This window comes from Amblyomma maculatum, chromosome 10 (genome assembly GCF_055883805.1).
Source record: "Amblyomma maculatum isolate TAMU_Amacu chromosome 10, ASM5588380v1, whole genome shotgun sequence".
In the NCBI taxonomy this organism is placed as follows: Eukaryota; Metazoa; Arthropoda; class Arachnida; order Ixodida; family Ixodidae; genus Amblyomma; species Amblyomma maculatum.
The window spans coordinates 171,022,617-171,038,667 of NC_139353.1; the positions used below are offsets into that span (position 1 = coordinate 171,022,617).

At 44.5% G+C, this 16,051-nt stretch overlaps 1 pseudogene; it reads left to right on the top strand.

The window, feature by feature from the left end:
- The first annotated feature begins 11,015 nt into the window (after positions 1-11,015).
- On the top strand, positions 11,016-11,763 carry LOC146177935 (uncharacterized; annotated as a pseudogene).
- Positions 11,764-16,051: the final 4,288 nt, after the last annotated feature.

Below are 16,051 nucleotides of genomic sequence, written 5' to 3' on the forward strand. Positions count from 1 at the left end.
AAGCCTTTGAAATCTAATATGTTTGGGTGTATTTTTACTAGGGAGCGAAATGCACCAGCTTCCTTTAACATCTTAGCCAGCGCACACACAATACATCATTGAAATGTAGTTTGAATTCCAGTTTCCCCATGCATAACAATTGTCCATTCAGTTTGGATGTTCATTAGTAATATCAATTCTAATCCGTAAGATAACCATAACTTAGCAGCCCATAATAAAAATAAATTGCTTCTTTACAGAGAGTTAAAACTATGCAGTTGGGACTAAGTGCTTATTCCAGCTGGGAGGTCATCTGGAAACTGGAAGACATTTGATTATGGAAATTCAATTAGGACTGAAAATTCTAATTGCAAAAGAATGAAAAGATGCCTAAATGGAATGAGGGCTTCTAGAGAAAGTGTAAATTCTGGAAACTCAATTGGATAATAAAAGACTCTTTAGCAGGATCTAGAACACAGCTTTTACAAATGAACACTTGAAACTTAGAGCACTGGCTGATGCTCACCGCCGCAGCTCTCAGAATAACTGACAGCATGGTCAAAACTACAGTAGGTGTTAGTGCAGTATAGACCAGTGTTGTCACTGCGAAGTGAAGATCCACAAAGCAGAAGACTGCCATCCTTACTACTGCCAATATAAAAGTCCTTCTCAGAGCCACCCCATTGTTTCCTGGCAGATCATGGGCCTTCAACTTCATCGTCATGTTTCCTTGTTTTTAGTCTTTTGTAGGATGTATTGGGCCTTCGGTGGTCTGTCATGCAACACTGCATGACTAATCCACTGAGTGCAAAACCGTTAACCAACAGAGATATCTTTTCACTTCATGTGCGGCACACAAGCATCATGCATAAAAGAGGCCACATGTCACTATTCCATCTTTCTTTACACTTTCTTTCTTTAGCACACTCTAAAACCATTCCTGTAAAAAGCTAGAGCTTCTTTTACGCAAAGTGACATGACAATTATTGTAGCTTGAAACATTTTCAAAACGAAAAAATAAATGCATGAGGCGGCTCACAACCATTGCTTTTTTTGTAAAATTGTGTTGCTTCATAGGCAGTAACTTGAACAACACTGACAACATTTCTACATTACTTTGAAACAACCCAGGCAAAAATCCTAACTGATGTAAATGGTTTTAGGAACAAACTTCCAGTTCATACCAGTTGGATAACAATGGATCCCCCACTGGAATTCAACTGGGATCAACGTTCATGCGTATAAGGTACCCGTTGCATGCGAGCCTTGTTACCTGTTGATGGTTTACAACTCAGAAAGAACACAAAAACGAGGGCACAAGTGCGGATAAGGCGCATGTTTGCAGTCTCCATGACCGGTTGTATTCGTTCCTGTGTATCCCATGAGAACACTCCATTTCTAACCCCCAATGGCGTAGGTCTGCGACATCCGGTGCAATAACGTGGGGCAACCTCCCCCCCCCCCCCCCCCCTTCTTCATGAACACACCTGAGCGCAATACCATCAACTACTTTGTCGTCAAGGCTTTCTTCGATCGGGGAAGCTCGTTTTTCGTATCGCACAACATGGTGCAAGCCGAGGCATTTTTTTCCCTTCATTTCTTAAGACTTCAACGTAACAAGCATACCCCACAACTGATAATAAGATATATTACGAGGGGCATATGTCATATTTTTCTTTTCTTAAGAAAGGTGCATTTGTGAAGAACTAAGTAGAGGTTTTTGACAGATGAATTTCTAGATTGGGACCACTCAAATAAAAGGGCATATAAAAACCACAAGAATTGCAAACTTTGAGCATGTAGAAATACTTGGTAACACGCACAGTAACTAAAAAGTGGCAAACTGGCAGATGCGACCAGGATTATAACATGGTGCCATTGTGAACAATTTCGTTTACATCAGGCATAGCGCAGTGCCAGCAAAAGCCTTGAGAACTGGCCAATGTGCTGTATTGTAGTTCATATTTTTTATGCTTCCACACTCTTCATAAGGACTGTTGAAAGCTTTGAACATGCACAAGACAACTGCAATTACATCGGCCACAGTGACAATGAATAAAGTAAATACGAACCAGCTAGAATGTTAGACTGAGCGTTCACATGCAAATATGGGCGTAGAAATGCCATTTGAGAAGTAAGCATGCTAATAATGAAAGAACAACTCGAACACACAGAAGAGAACTGAAGTTACAAAAACAAACAAGCAGTCATAATTGAGGCCTTCAACAACTACGCTGTAAAAGACAAATTTTGCAGAGGGGTGCACAATTAATCCTGCCGCACAAATGAAATAAGCATACCCCTCGATCAATTATAGAAATCGCTTGTGTACAAAAAGTGGGAAACACTGAAGTCATCTTGCTTTGAGCAACTAATTTCAGATATTATAAATCTTGTTTTGAAAGCTGGTATTGATCTAAAGAGCATAAAGCAAAAAAAAAAAAACGACATGCCAACATTTTCATTTTCCGGTCTTTAAGGTTTCAAAGCTGCTACTCGGTTTGTCAAAATCAATGTTTTTTTGCCAGCTCACCTACGAGAGATGATAATGCAAGATCTGAAAGCGTGCACTGACCCAACATAGGTCCTCTTCCTCGCAGGACACAACCTCCTCCTCTCACAGGATACAACAGACACTCATATATTAGGAATAGTTGCAGGCTGGGGAGAGGCTCTAGAAAATCTCAATCAAGGGAACTCCAATGCTGCCCAACTGTTGGCCTCTTCGAGTCCAATGCTTGCCACTTTAATTTGAGGTGTCTCCTCAGCCAAGACATTTCGATGAAATGTGTTCTATCAGACAGCTTGTCGTAGAAGGATGTAAGCTTCGGAATACATACTTTAAGGCTTGAGAGGTCCCTCAGTAGAATAAAGAAATCTCTTCACTTCAAGAGGACCAGATATGTTCTGCGGCTTCTAAAATCGCTTTTGATTTAATGCAGAGCTCGGCATAAAATCTACCAGTGCAGTCACGCATCGCCCCTTTTATTTTCTTCCTGCAATGAAAACCCTGAACCTCAGACACATTCCCCTACCATACTCTTTTTGAACTTCTGGGGCCTGTCTACTGATATTCTGAGCTCATTTGATTTTATGAATTTCTGCTCAATAGCCTTGCACACTGTGGCCACACATCATCTTTGAGAAAGAGCTTTAAATCATCCATCTTTGCCACCACTTTGTCAAGGCATAGGTGCTTTGTCTGTAAATGAAATTGTGCAGCATTTACTACTTCAGGTACTGCATGCTATAGGTGCAAGCAACATAGAAAAGCAATGGCACAGACTACTGTAGCCTCCATGCAAATAAAAAAAGGTACCAATGAGCAGTGATGCCTTGCTAACAGAATACATTTAGTCTCAAAGTGGTCTTCAGCAGCGGAGTGATAGTGGGGGTCGTCAGGTTCGATTTCATGATGGACTGACTTGTATCTCTCATTTTAACAATAACCTTCTCTTACAGCAACAAAAGAGAGAAAGCATTCTCTTGAGGAAAAGAACTTAAGGCCCACAGTATTGCAGCATGTGAACTGCCTTGCATATATTTCTCTAACTGCACTCTTTGCATCACCACCCTCCCCCCCCCCCCATTCCCAGCCACACTTTCCTGAGCACTGAGCACTGCACCCAGTGCAGTCCTCACACCCCTATGGGGACAGCAAGGTTTCTAAACCCTCCTTTATGCTAAAAAAAATGCCTTTTTATATCCTGAAAAGCAATCCCACAATGTCTGGACAGCCCGAAATTCAGCAAATACTCGTTTTACTCATCTTTACACCTTAGTAATGTATAAGAAAGGGTTTTTTTTTTGCTGTTGACATATTAGTTGCATAAAAGGTGGCATATGCCCAGAAAATTTTGTTAAAAATTGGCTATAGTGCATGCTACCTTTCTCTTTCATAAGTCTTTTGCAAACTGAAATGGTGGACCACATTAGCTTATTCTTCATTGCATTATGCCATCATTGTGCAATTAAAAAAGTGTCCACTTAGATATATTCACAAGTGCTGTTTGATAAATAATTGTCTTTAAACTCTGAGGTTGTGTGAAAAAGATACTAAATGGAAGGAAAAATAGTGTAGCACATATATAACTTTATATGTGTTTGTAAGTGTAAGGTATAGCCAAATAAGAATGTAAAGAATTTCTGGACTGCAAGCAATCAATGTAACCAATGACAAACATTTACTTAAGGCAATAAAAGTTATTAAAGCATTTCAATGTTTTTATGGACAAAAATAAATGCAGTGTTTGAATATATAACAAACAAATTTGTGATGGCAGTCAGCAGTCTGTTTCAGGCTACAGGTCCAGTTAAAAATCAGAATTGACACATATGACGGATGCAAAACTTGTTGCCGTGAAAGAAATGCATAAGACGTAAGACGCTGTTTATTACATATTAGACATGCGAAGGCATGACAAGCTGAAATGGTCCATGCGTTGCATTAGAACAAGCACTAAGTCATTAAAAGATGCATGCATCACATGGATCTGAATTTGACAGCAAACATATGCTGACACTTACAAAACATACAATGCCATTACTCTTCATGTGATATACGCTGCAATATTTTGATGTTTTCTAAAGGCTACGCACAGTTCTGTACTACTTAAAAAGTACACATCTTAATTATAATGCTCCTATAGTTACCCATATATAGCATGACCTCCTTAGTAACAACGTACAACATTTCTTCTCGTTAGCCTGAAATCCTGAGGCTGAATGTTCTGAAATCCGGTTGTATTAATTGCGACTTTATGATATGCTCCATCAACTTGATTTGAGGTATGAGAAGGCATTATGCTCCAAGTGCAAGATGGGGATTTGCTTTATTAAACTTAATCTAAAACAAGCCCTGATCAATGTGAAATGACTTACATAGTTTTATAATAATCATAGCCCAAATGAGAATAGGATATTCATTAGGCACCTAATTGTTTTTAACAACAGGGTAACCAAAACAGTGAGAGGTCATCCTTTAATACTACAGCTTATTTAGTTTTTTTTTTCCTAATCAACATATCACTCCCAGCATCACAATTCTGACCTAAAAAATTTGTAGAGTCGAATGACCTAGTACGTATCTCTATTCCCTTTGTCCTCAAAGCTTTTTTTTTTTTTTTTTGCCCCCTACAGTCATCGACTAGCTAGCTATTGCAACTAGGATGTGCTTATAATAGCGCCGGCGCCGCGGTGTTGCCGGCCGGCATCATATGCATTCGCCGGCGCATTAGTTTGGAGTGAGGAAATTAGGCCCTTTTTAGCCAATAAGAGCGGTCACCGAGCGCATTTCTGGTTAAAACAATTCATAATGAACTATTTCGCTTAGAAAAAGACCGAATTATATCGGGACGCGTGGCAACGGGACGGACGACCGTTGCCGACAGCCTGCGCGCCTGAAAGACGTCGCACTGAGAAAGCTATTTTGCAAGGAAACGTTTTGCAAATATATGCAATGTGCAGAAGAGTGGAATCACCGCAAACATGGTGTGCAGTTGTCACTGGAAAATTCGCCCGGCCGGCCTACGAACAGGTCACACTGCGTTGGCGAACCTCGATTGTTTTTGTCGCCGAAAGGTCTCACACAGATCTAGATAAAGGAAAAGCAATTAAACTGTGATTTCCCCGGCAATTCGTGTGGTGTGACAAGCTGGTTCGGAAACCTCTTCGCGGCTCGAAGCGTGCATATGTTATTTGACGTCGCTGCCGTTTCCACGGTGTCCGCACCGCATGCAAGCAAGGCCTCGTGCCTCTCCGCCGACGGCCATCGGCTGGGCAGCTGCCGTTTGCTTGCGGCGCGCCGCCGACACCGCCGGCCATGCCGCCGGGTCGCGCCCGGGCGCTAGGGTCCCTAGAAATATTGCTAGTCTGTCGTCCGCCGGCCGCGGCGGGGGCTGCCGCTGAATGATCGCCGCGGTGGCGCTGCGGTGAACCGGAGTGCGCCACTGCTGACGGAGCAGACGACGCGCGCGCCCGTGCGCTTCGAAATGCATTCGCTGCATGCTCATTGTCAGGTGCCTTGTACATGCGATGCCGCTCTTCAGTCTTTGATTTCACTTTAGTCGTAATATTGAATTCGCAGCCGAGTTGTTGGCATAACCACGGATGCGACTTTTTTTTTTTTTTTTTCGTGAGCGAAGTTTTGCGCGCATGCCCCTGAGCCGACGTAGAAACGAAGCTGCTTTTTATACCCTATTATCCTGCTGAAGCTACCGCCGTGCCGTATTGTAATGAAGACTTCTGAGGATTTTGTGCAAACAATTGCGCTTGCATGGAGAACTATACTAGACGCACATTCTAGGCTCCAAGGACCATGTGTGCGAGCAACAGAGCGCTGTCGCCGGCGTTTTCATTCACGCTATAGTTTCGTCTTAACTTCTTCGGACGTTTAGCTAAGTTATAACACGTATGTAGAACTAGAAACTTTCGGATGCATGCACAATTAAAGCACGTAAGATGGGAACCCGAGCCCTTCAATTCGCACCGCGCTTCAGGCAAACTGCTGATAGGCATTCTTTGGTACTTAGGAAGCCTAGTAGCCACTCATCAGAATATGCCATCACTTTTGTTGACTTCCGTTTTGCAACCTCTAAAACATATTTTAACAGCCAGCTGTTAGTTGAGAGGAAGGGCACTAACACTTCTTTCAAACTCTGTCCTTGAAGGTGTTCATTTTCATTTCACCGAGAGCTTTTACCAGCTTTGCCACCTTGTCCTTCGTACGACAAACTGCTTGAGACATAGAAGTCTGTTTCTTAATTTTTTCTTCTTTTTGACAGGGTGTTCTGAGTTAATTTTCGCAAGTATTTGCAGGCTATATGCATGCTGCATCAGAAATAATGGTACAGTTCGTCGCAAATTAAGCAACGCCCATTGTAGGTGGGAAAGGTCGTGGTAATAGGCTTCAATCCGCTGCCAGGACACAAGCTGAGTTTCGCAATGTCCTGAATAAGATTAATTACCTCTTCTGTCGACTTTACAGCTATCTCCTTGACTTTGTTTCCTCGAATGCACACAGCAGCATTCATGGCAGCTTCACCACTGTGATGGAGCAGAACTCGCCGATGGCAATTGCCTCCGGAGATTCGTCCTCGCTTGAGTGGCACTATGCGAATGTTCATTGTTCAACATCAGAAAGATCGACATTTGTCCCCAGTGGCGGTGGCATGCAGCTTTCTGCATTCCTGGAGCAGGCTCACGTCACACGATCCACCACCGCTGTATTCTTCAACTGGCTCCACTGATGCTCCAGGATCAGTGCGCTTTTTTTCTTTCTCTGCAGGTCTCCCTGCTAACTGTTTTTGCTCGTACAAGTTGCACTCCTTTCTCTTGAGAGGCAGGGGTTTCAACAAGTATTTTGGAGTGTCAGGAAACAGAGTTGAGATGGCATCCTTCGTGAGTTGCGTAACATCCCGTGGAATCTCAATTACCTTTACCTGTCTTAAAACTTCGCTCAATAAAGCAGGGTTTGAAGTGTCGCTCACAAACGTCGACACTAGCTTATTCGTGTTACAGTAATGTGAGGGCAACCCCGATCCGGATCATCCGATATTTATATTTACCGATATTTATATCAACGTCCAGGATTTCCTGTCTGCAACTCACAAAATAATGAGGAAGATATTCACCACTTGTGGGTTTGCCCGCCACTGAAGCCGACAATATCGGCACCTGACGGCAGTGGGCCTTTCACCGAGCAACCCATCTTCGTACATTGCTTGCACGAAATTAAGGGCCTTATCATCGTTCTCTCTTGAATTTTATTAGAACACAGCCAGTCTATTTTCTTTCATTTATTACGCCTTTTAATTTTCGTTTTGCATATTCCTTTATGCCCTAGCTGAGACAATAAACAATGTTATTGCCTTTGCAGCCGCGCTTGATGTTGCGCTCCCACTCTTGCCTCTTCCCTGCGTCTTTCGGTGTCCTGAAGAGAGAACATTTCACCTTGCACGAGCGCTGCCCGGTCTTGCACCCGGGCAAGAAACATGTGCTATCACGCTTACCCCGTTTTCTGGACATGACGCGATCACATATCCATAAAAAAGGCACACTTGCACACATGCTAGCTAATTTGCGCGCATTCCGGTCCGCGAGCGAAAAAAAGTGCACGTGGTGCACGAGCCTTGTCATGGCACAAACGGATCAGCGCGGCGCAGATTCGCAGTACGGCACAACCGCCACAGCACCACGTACACAACGCGATCACGCTCCGAATGCGTACAGCGCCCCCTGCGCTTTCATCCGGGAAGCGGCCAACCGGTTCCATAGGGAACCCCGCTCGGACGGCAGACTAGCAAATACTTCTAGGGACTCTACGGGCGCTCTGAAAAGCATGGGGAATCCAGGGACAGCCTAGGGAAAACACGTGCGCCCTACATCCGGACATGACATCATAAATATCACGTGACCCATGACGTTATTTGTGACGTCATATATGACGTCACAAATTTTGGGCCAATCAGCGTTTCCAGCCGAGCTACCCTTAAACGCTTGTGAGGGGGCGCCCGTCAAGTGAAGCCGCCGCGCCGCCATCTTGCGGGGGGCAGAAAGAACGCCTGTCATAGACCAATCTCTTTCTCTATGCGCCTGTCGCCGCAGCGCGCGCCGAGTGGGTACACGGACAAGTGGTGCTGCTTCACTTGCGCGGCATGTAACACGGCCAGAACAAGCATGGTTGGCTCGTGCGTAGCTTACGGTTGTACAAACCGCGTGAAGACGACGCCAGGTGTCACATTTCACAAGTAAGTTGAACTCGGGAAACTTTATTCCGAACTGCTGTGCTTCTTGTAATGCGCTGCGCAGCACGTGCGTGCCCACAACCAACAATTTCTTTACTGCTAGGTTTCCGAAGGATGCTGAGGCGCGAAGACTTTGGGAACAAGCTGTTCGTCGCGAAGGCTGGCACGCAAAAGACGGTGACCGCTTGTGTTCGGTTCACTTTACTCTGGAATGCTTTGACCGGACCGGCCAGACTACGCGGCTGCGCCCAGGCACAGTGCCGGCAGTGTTTCCTGCATTCCCGGAGCAACTGCAAGCGCCGGTAAGCATGAAAAGATGTTCAAGACAGTTGCTGATTTGCATTAAAACACAGACGGCTGACGGAGCCGCGCATGATTATTATTCTAATGTATGCTGAACATTACTGAACTTGTCTCGACACTTCGTGCGTAGATCCTGATAGGCGTTCAGTGTCGTTAGCTTAGAAATTTCGGGTCATCGTATATTGCCGTGCGCAGTGCTGTGCTCTTGGCGAGGTGTGCTAGCGCGCGTGTGTGCTTTAAGGAAAGTTGACGTGCAAGCAGTCAAAGTGCTGGCGTTATCCCTCTAATTTAAATCCGGTTGCTGACTTGTCTTTCCATGCACTTGAATAAACAAAATTTTATATTTCAGGCTAAAAGGAAGCGTCCGCCACCAAAGTCCCGAGACCCTCCATTTAATGAGGATGCTAAAGCACCAGAAACTCCTGCTAATTATGAGGCTGCCTTACCTTCACCTAGCAAGGAATGGTATAAGAATAGACTCCACGCCACTGAAGAAGAAACAATGCACCTAAAGAAAAAAAAAATCAAAGTTCTACAGCAAACCAAGCGAAGGCTACAGAAAAGAGATGAGGCAGCCCTAGAAATTATTAAAACAATAAAAGAAAGGAAACTTCTATCCGATGAAGGAGCTGAAGTGTTTAGAGCAGCGTTCTCAGATGACATACAGCAGCTGCTGGAAAGGGCAGGAGCTGCAAAGAAAGGGAAATTCCCTCCAGCATTGCGCACCTTCGCTCTTACACTACATTTTTATTCACCAGCAGCCTATGAATACGTTCGCTCGAAGTTCAATGATGCTCTACCATCGCAACGCACAATCCGCGAGTGGTATCGATCCCTTGATGGACGTCCACGTTTCACAGCTGAGCATTTGCTTTTCTGGAGAATCTTATGCAAACACGATGAGAAGTACTCTACTGCGCACTCATTGTGGATGACATGGCGCTACGAAAGCATGTTGAGCTGGTCGGCGACAGGATGGTCGGCTATGTCGATTTTGGCACAGGTTTGGAAGATGACAGCCTTCCTGAGGCAAGGAACGTTTGTGTCTACGTGCTCGTTGGAGTCAACATGCGGCTTAAAATTCCTGTAGGGTATTTTCTGATTGACTCTCTCACGGGCTCAGAGAGAGCTGAACTCACAAAGCAGTGCATCGAAAAATTGGCTTCTGTAGGAGGCGAGGTCATCTCACTGACATTTGATGGTGCATCGTCTAATTTTAGCATGGCTGCAAGTTTGGGGGCTGAGCTTCGCAGTGGAGGTGAAACCCTTTGCACATGCTTTGAAAAACCAAATGATTCCTCAAAAAAAGTGCATATCATGTTAGATGCATGCCATATGATCAAGCTGATAAGAAACTCATTAGCGACTGTAAGCCATCTTGTCGATGTTGGCGGGCAATTTGTGAAGTGGTCTTACATACAAGCGCTAGATGCCTTGTAGCGTGAGGAAGGTCTGAGACTTGGAAATATGCTCACAAAAATGCACATAGAGTAGGCAAAACAAAAAATGAAGGTCCGGCTGGCAGTCCAAGCACTGAGTTCTTCGGTAGCTGACGCTCTCGATTTTTGTGAGCAGGTATTGAAGCTCCCACAGTTCAGAGGCGCTGCTGCCACGGCCAGATTTGTGAGGTTGTTCGACCATTTGTTCGACATTTTGAATTCAAGGAATCCTTTGGCGAAATCTCACAAGGCGCCTTTGAGAACACAAAATGAATCCTGCTGGAGGACATTTTTTTCTGATGCTCGAGCGTATATAAGCGCCCTCAAGGAGCCAGCTGGACGGCCCGTTCTGGAAGGTGTCAAGAAAACAGGATTTCTGGGCTTTCTAATATGCATGCAAAGCACCGAGGAGATTTTTGATGAGCTTATTCACAGGGGCCCTTTGAAGTACTTGCTGACTCACAAGATGAGCCAAGATCATGCGGATACATTTTTTGGCTGCATAAGAGGGCGAGGTGGATTCAATAATAATCCAACAGCAGCTCAGTTTATGGCTGCCTACAAGCGTGTGCTCGTGCAGACGGAGGTGAAGTCCTCCGAATCTGGAAACTGTTCACAAGATGTGGTGTCTGTCTTGGGCGCATCTGTTATTGCTTCTGAGGAGAGCGCAACTACGGCTGTCGCCACGATGCGAAGGTGTTCCATACTGCAAGCTGAGGACCACGACTACACGCATAGAGTTGACTACCCAGAAATCCTCTCTCCATTTGTTAGTTCTATTGTACCGTACGTTGCAGGATTTGTCGCTCGAAAAATTGCTCCAAAAAGTACCTGTAACCAGTGCGTTGCAGCTGTTTATGCTGAAGAACAACCGGCGTTGGTCAAACAAAAAAACCCGAGGAGGACTTGTATCACCTTCAAAAGATGTGATTTTGCTGTGTGAAATGGCAGAGAAGGGACTCCGTCGGTTGCAAGCACAATATGAAAGCATTCAGACAGTTCATCTGAAAACAAAGCACCTAGTGCTGGAGGTGTTGAGCACGTCGCCAGAGAAAAATTGGTTTTCTCAGTTGAATCAGCGCCTCATGGACTGCGATGCATTAGACAATCATGTCTACAAGCTATGCAAGGATATAGTGGAGCTGTACATTAAAGTCAGGATCCATCACATAACAAAAGAGAGGAATAGGTGCATCACAAAGGACAAAGTAAGGTTCGTCCTTACAAGACCAGTGAAGATGCAGTGTGTAGAATCAGTCATGGAATTCAAACCAACTAGTGCCACTCCTTGTATTTGAAAGAAAAAAAAATGTCGGTACTGAGGATGTGTCATATAGAACATTTGAATGTGTTTGCAGCACTTCATGAATTCTACTTGCTTTCTTTAGCTGTTTGACAGTGTGTTGTATCTGCTTGCTATGTTTAGCCATAAGTCAGTCTTCTTCAGTGAACAAACACTATATGCGTGCCAAAATAGAAACTATTTCATATTTGTAGTTTATGTTGCTGGTAATTTTGTGTAATCCCGTTGTGTAACCTACCAGAATGATGTTGGTCATTCGATCCTTTGCTGTTCCTTCACGTGCTAACTGGGCACAAATGCTATTAACGTAATTGCATCGGTTGTTTGCATGCTTATCAAGTTGGCTGTGTCAGTGTGATAGTCAGGCTTCTTGCTTACTCCAGTAAGTCTTTGAATTGATTTTTGTTCTGACATCTTCCATGACTGATCAATTTCTGTATTTAAAGAGAGTGCATTTAAGAAGATGAATAAACGATAATTGCTGAACTCGTTTTGTCCTACTTTACTTTTCTGCTTTGCGGCAGCTGCATACAGCGCATATTGGTGCCAAGATTGGTGCCGATAAAATGAAAAAAAAAAAAAGCTCCCCACTACTCGGATATCTCAGCTTTAAAAAAGCGCAGGTGTTTAAAATCGATCCTGTGATCACCTATATGGCTCGCCTCATAGTCTAGAGTGTTGCATTAGAGCTTGAAAACCCGTTAAACAATTAAAAGCCGCTGTTAATGTCGGCGAACAGCGCTGCGAAGCGCTTGGTAGGCTGCTTCTTGCCCCCGCAAGATGGCTGCCGTCGGCTTCACCCGAACCTATTGGCCGGTATAGGCGTCCTCCGCTCCAGCAGTTTTTATATAACGAGAGAAAGTTGTCGAAGGGGCTGGTTATCTGCGCGTCCCTCGCCTGTGCGGCACAGAACTCATATTTTTATCTCTCGTGGGCTGCTACGCGGAACAGTTGTGGTTTGGAACGACGGCAAGGTGAGCAACGTTTTTTGCTGAACTACGCTGCATTTCAAGCAGGTTACGCTGACCGCGCCGGCCTGTGACAATTAAGTTTCGCAGCTCGTGAACAGGCGCGCCGGCTGTTTAAGCATAGAGAAGTTCAAGCGCAGTTCGGGACGCTCCGGCAGTGTCCAACCCCGGCCATGGCGGAAGTAGAATGGTGGCGAAGGCTGGGCCCAAAAGCGGTTCAGCGGTACCGCAGCATAGCCACAGGTCGGGGGCCAACCACTCAGGTTGTAAGAAATTGTAATACTACAAATTAAAAAGTATCGATCAACATAAAAAGAATAGACATTTTGATAACTTCGCTTGTGAATGAGGTAAGGTATTTTATAAATACATTCTTAATTAAAAAAAAATCGTGCAACACTCTTATCGCCCTACTCCCTTGACGTTGCATCGGTCAGGAGGCGCTGCCAGAGGTAACCAAGGCAACAGAGATAACGAAGCTGACGAAGCACGAAACGGTTTCTTATCGCTGTCTGCTGCTCGTCTGCTGTGGTGCGGGCCTTGGTGCACCCGCGAAAGCGTAATTTAGTTCGCAAGTCTGAAAATGTCCCTTTTGCGAAGATTTCGACGTCTTTGCTGGTCGCTGCTCTGTTGCCGTTTGGTGAGATTTAATATCCTCCTGTAGCCGTGTTTTTTGGTTTCGTCCCCTTCGTCGTGCGGGCAGTGCGAAGTCTTTTTGCAGCATTGTATTGCGCTTAGCGTTTTATCGCAAGATGAGCCCGCGCAAAGTCAGGAAGCGAGGCTCTGTGGCACATTGCAACAGCGTGGACTCAACCGTCGGTGTCATTATACCGCTTCCCGGCTGACTTTCACACAGGCTCAATGTATGCTCTAATGCTCCTGTGTTAAGCACGTTTGTTGAGGCTAAAACTGTCTGGACTGGTGCAACATTGAAATTGCCTTCAAAACTGCTGGATACTTTCTGCCGAAGAATTTAAATGTGAAGAGTGATCCCAGTGCTCTATGCTCCACGTATGTTTTGATGCACCTACTAATTCATGGCATTTTTATTTCAATTGCAGCTGTCATAGCTTTGTTTTCTGTGCATGCATGTTTCTTATCTGGGGATGTTTTGTGGCAGGCACTTCAAGCCTTTTCTATGCCTCGGCTGTGATCATAGAGATTATTAGCCCGTTTAAACAGCGCTACTGTTCGTGCTGCCTGCGACATGCATTTTTATTGTTGTGTTTGTTGCTGTATTTTATTAGTTGATGCAATAAACCATGAATATGAAAACCATAATTGTTCACTTGGTACACTCTGTTGCGAACTGGGCACGACTGCCCCGTTGCACCAGTGTTTCTGGACCGCACCTTACTGTGCTGAGGGACAAAGTAAATGGCCAAAGTACTTGCATGACTTGCAGCAGTATTTGTATTATGAATGTGCATGCGTGGTCTCTATCTGGAAGTGTTCCTGCCTTTCTATGTCGCCACCTTTGCCAACCACTTTCATTGTGCAGGAGCAAGTGCTTATAAACAAGGACGTAAACAACAGAAACTCGAGTTCTTTCAGATGGCAAAGATTGGCGCGCGCTGAGAGGCAACAACCTTCAAAAGATGCAAGCTCGTCAATGCAACGCGGCGGTTTTTTAAAAGAAAAAAAAATCGTGTTTATAATTCGCGCCAAAGTGAACGAATGCGTGACGTCATTTGACGTCATGGCCCCCCAATTTTCATTGGTCGCTGGAGCCCATGAGCCGCCATGTTTTGTACGTATGGGCGTCTATGGAGCCTACGCTACCATAGTACATATACCTTGCCCCGGCGAGGTGTAATATTGCCACACCGATGAATGGATGGATGGATGGATGGAATATAGGAGCGTCCCCTTTGAAACGGGGTGGTAGCAGTAGCTATCATGCTCATTTTTCTCCCTATATCTTAATTATCGATTTAGATTGGTTAACTAGACCATCATTCTATTTCTTAAATTTTTTGTTTCTACATTACTAACATTATGTCACTCTCTGCTTTTAAGTCACCAATCTTCCAGTCGTTTTTTGCTAGTTTCCACCGCCGATTTATTCACCTGGCCACTGTTATCTCTAAACCCCAGAGCTACAGGAACAGTGATTGCGCCTGCATCAACTTCCGGATGGATGCCATTACATTCGAATATAATATGGTCAATTGTTTCACTGGAGTTACCACATACAGCACATGCGTCATCTCCATTGTTAAATTTCTTTTTGTAGCTGCGTGTTCTAAGGCACCCTGATCTAGCTTCAAAAAGTAGGGCACTGCGTTATCAAAGATATCTTCCCTCCTGATCTGCATTTTCCACTTTAATTCCACACTCTGTTTCTTTTCCATCGAATTTATACAATTTTTACCTTCTGTGTTTTTCACCTGTTGCTTAATGCTCTTTATTTCTCCGTCCTTGTGACTAGCATACTTACTAGTTAGTTTCCTAGTTCTTTTCCTCAATTGTGAGTCAACGCTTTTTAAGTACAGGTATTTGAATACTTTAGCTGCCCATATGTTACTGTCCAATTTCCTCAGGCGTTCCTCATATAATATTTTACTCTGAGCTTCCCGTACTTCGAAAGGTGCCCAGCCCATATCTCCCTGTACCACCTCATTTGTAGTTTTGCCGTGGGCACCTAGTGCTAATCGTCCAACGGATCTCTGATGTATTTCTAATGCCGACTGTACCTCTGATTTTAGGCACAAAACCGCATTTCCGAAAGCACGTCCGGGCACCATAATTCCTGTCCAAATACCCCTCAAAACCTCATACCTATTGTATCCCCACAATGCCTTATGCTTCATTATCCCGGCATTCCTTCGCCCTGTGGCCTTAAGTGATTGCTCATGCTTTCCAATGTATGCCAATCCTTCGTTTGCCCATACCCCCAGATATTTATATTCTGCTACTCTAGGTATTTCATGGCCTTGTATTTTAAGACCCTGATCAGTTGAGCCGTTGAATATTATCATACCCGACTTAACTGCCCTGAAACTGATACCTAGAGCGTCCCCTTCGTCTCCACAATACTTAACTAGAGTTTGCAATTCTTCCACTCTCAGCTAGCAGCGCAATATCGTCTGCATACATCAAACCAGGGAGGCGCTGCTCTACCGCCTTTCCACCTATCTATATGACAGGTTAAAACCTAGGTTACTTACTCTCTTGTATCCTCCGTTCCAGGTTTATCATATAAAGCGTGAACAGCACCGGTGATAGAGGACAGCCTTGTGTTAATCCTTTGTATACTTTGAGATCTTCCGTACATCTTATTCCTTCCCACGTAATTTTTACTTTGTTATCACG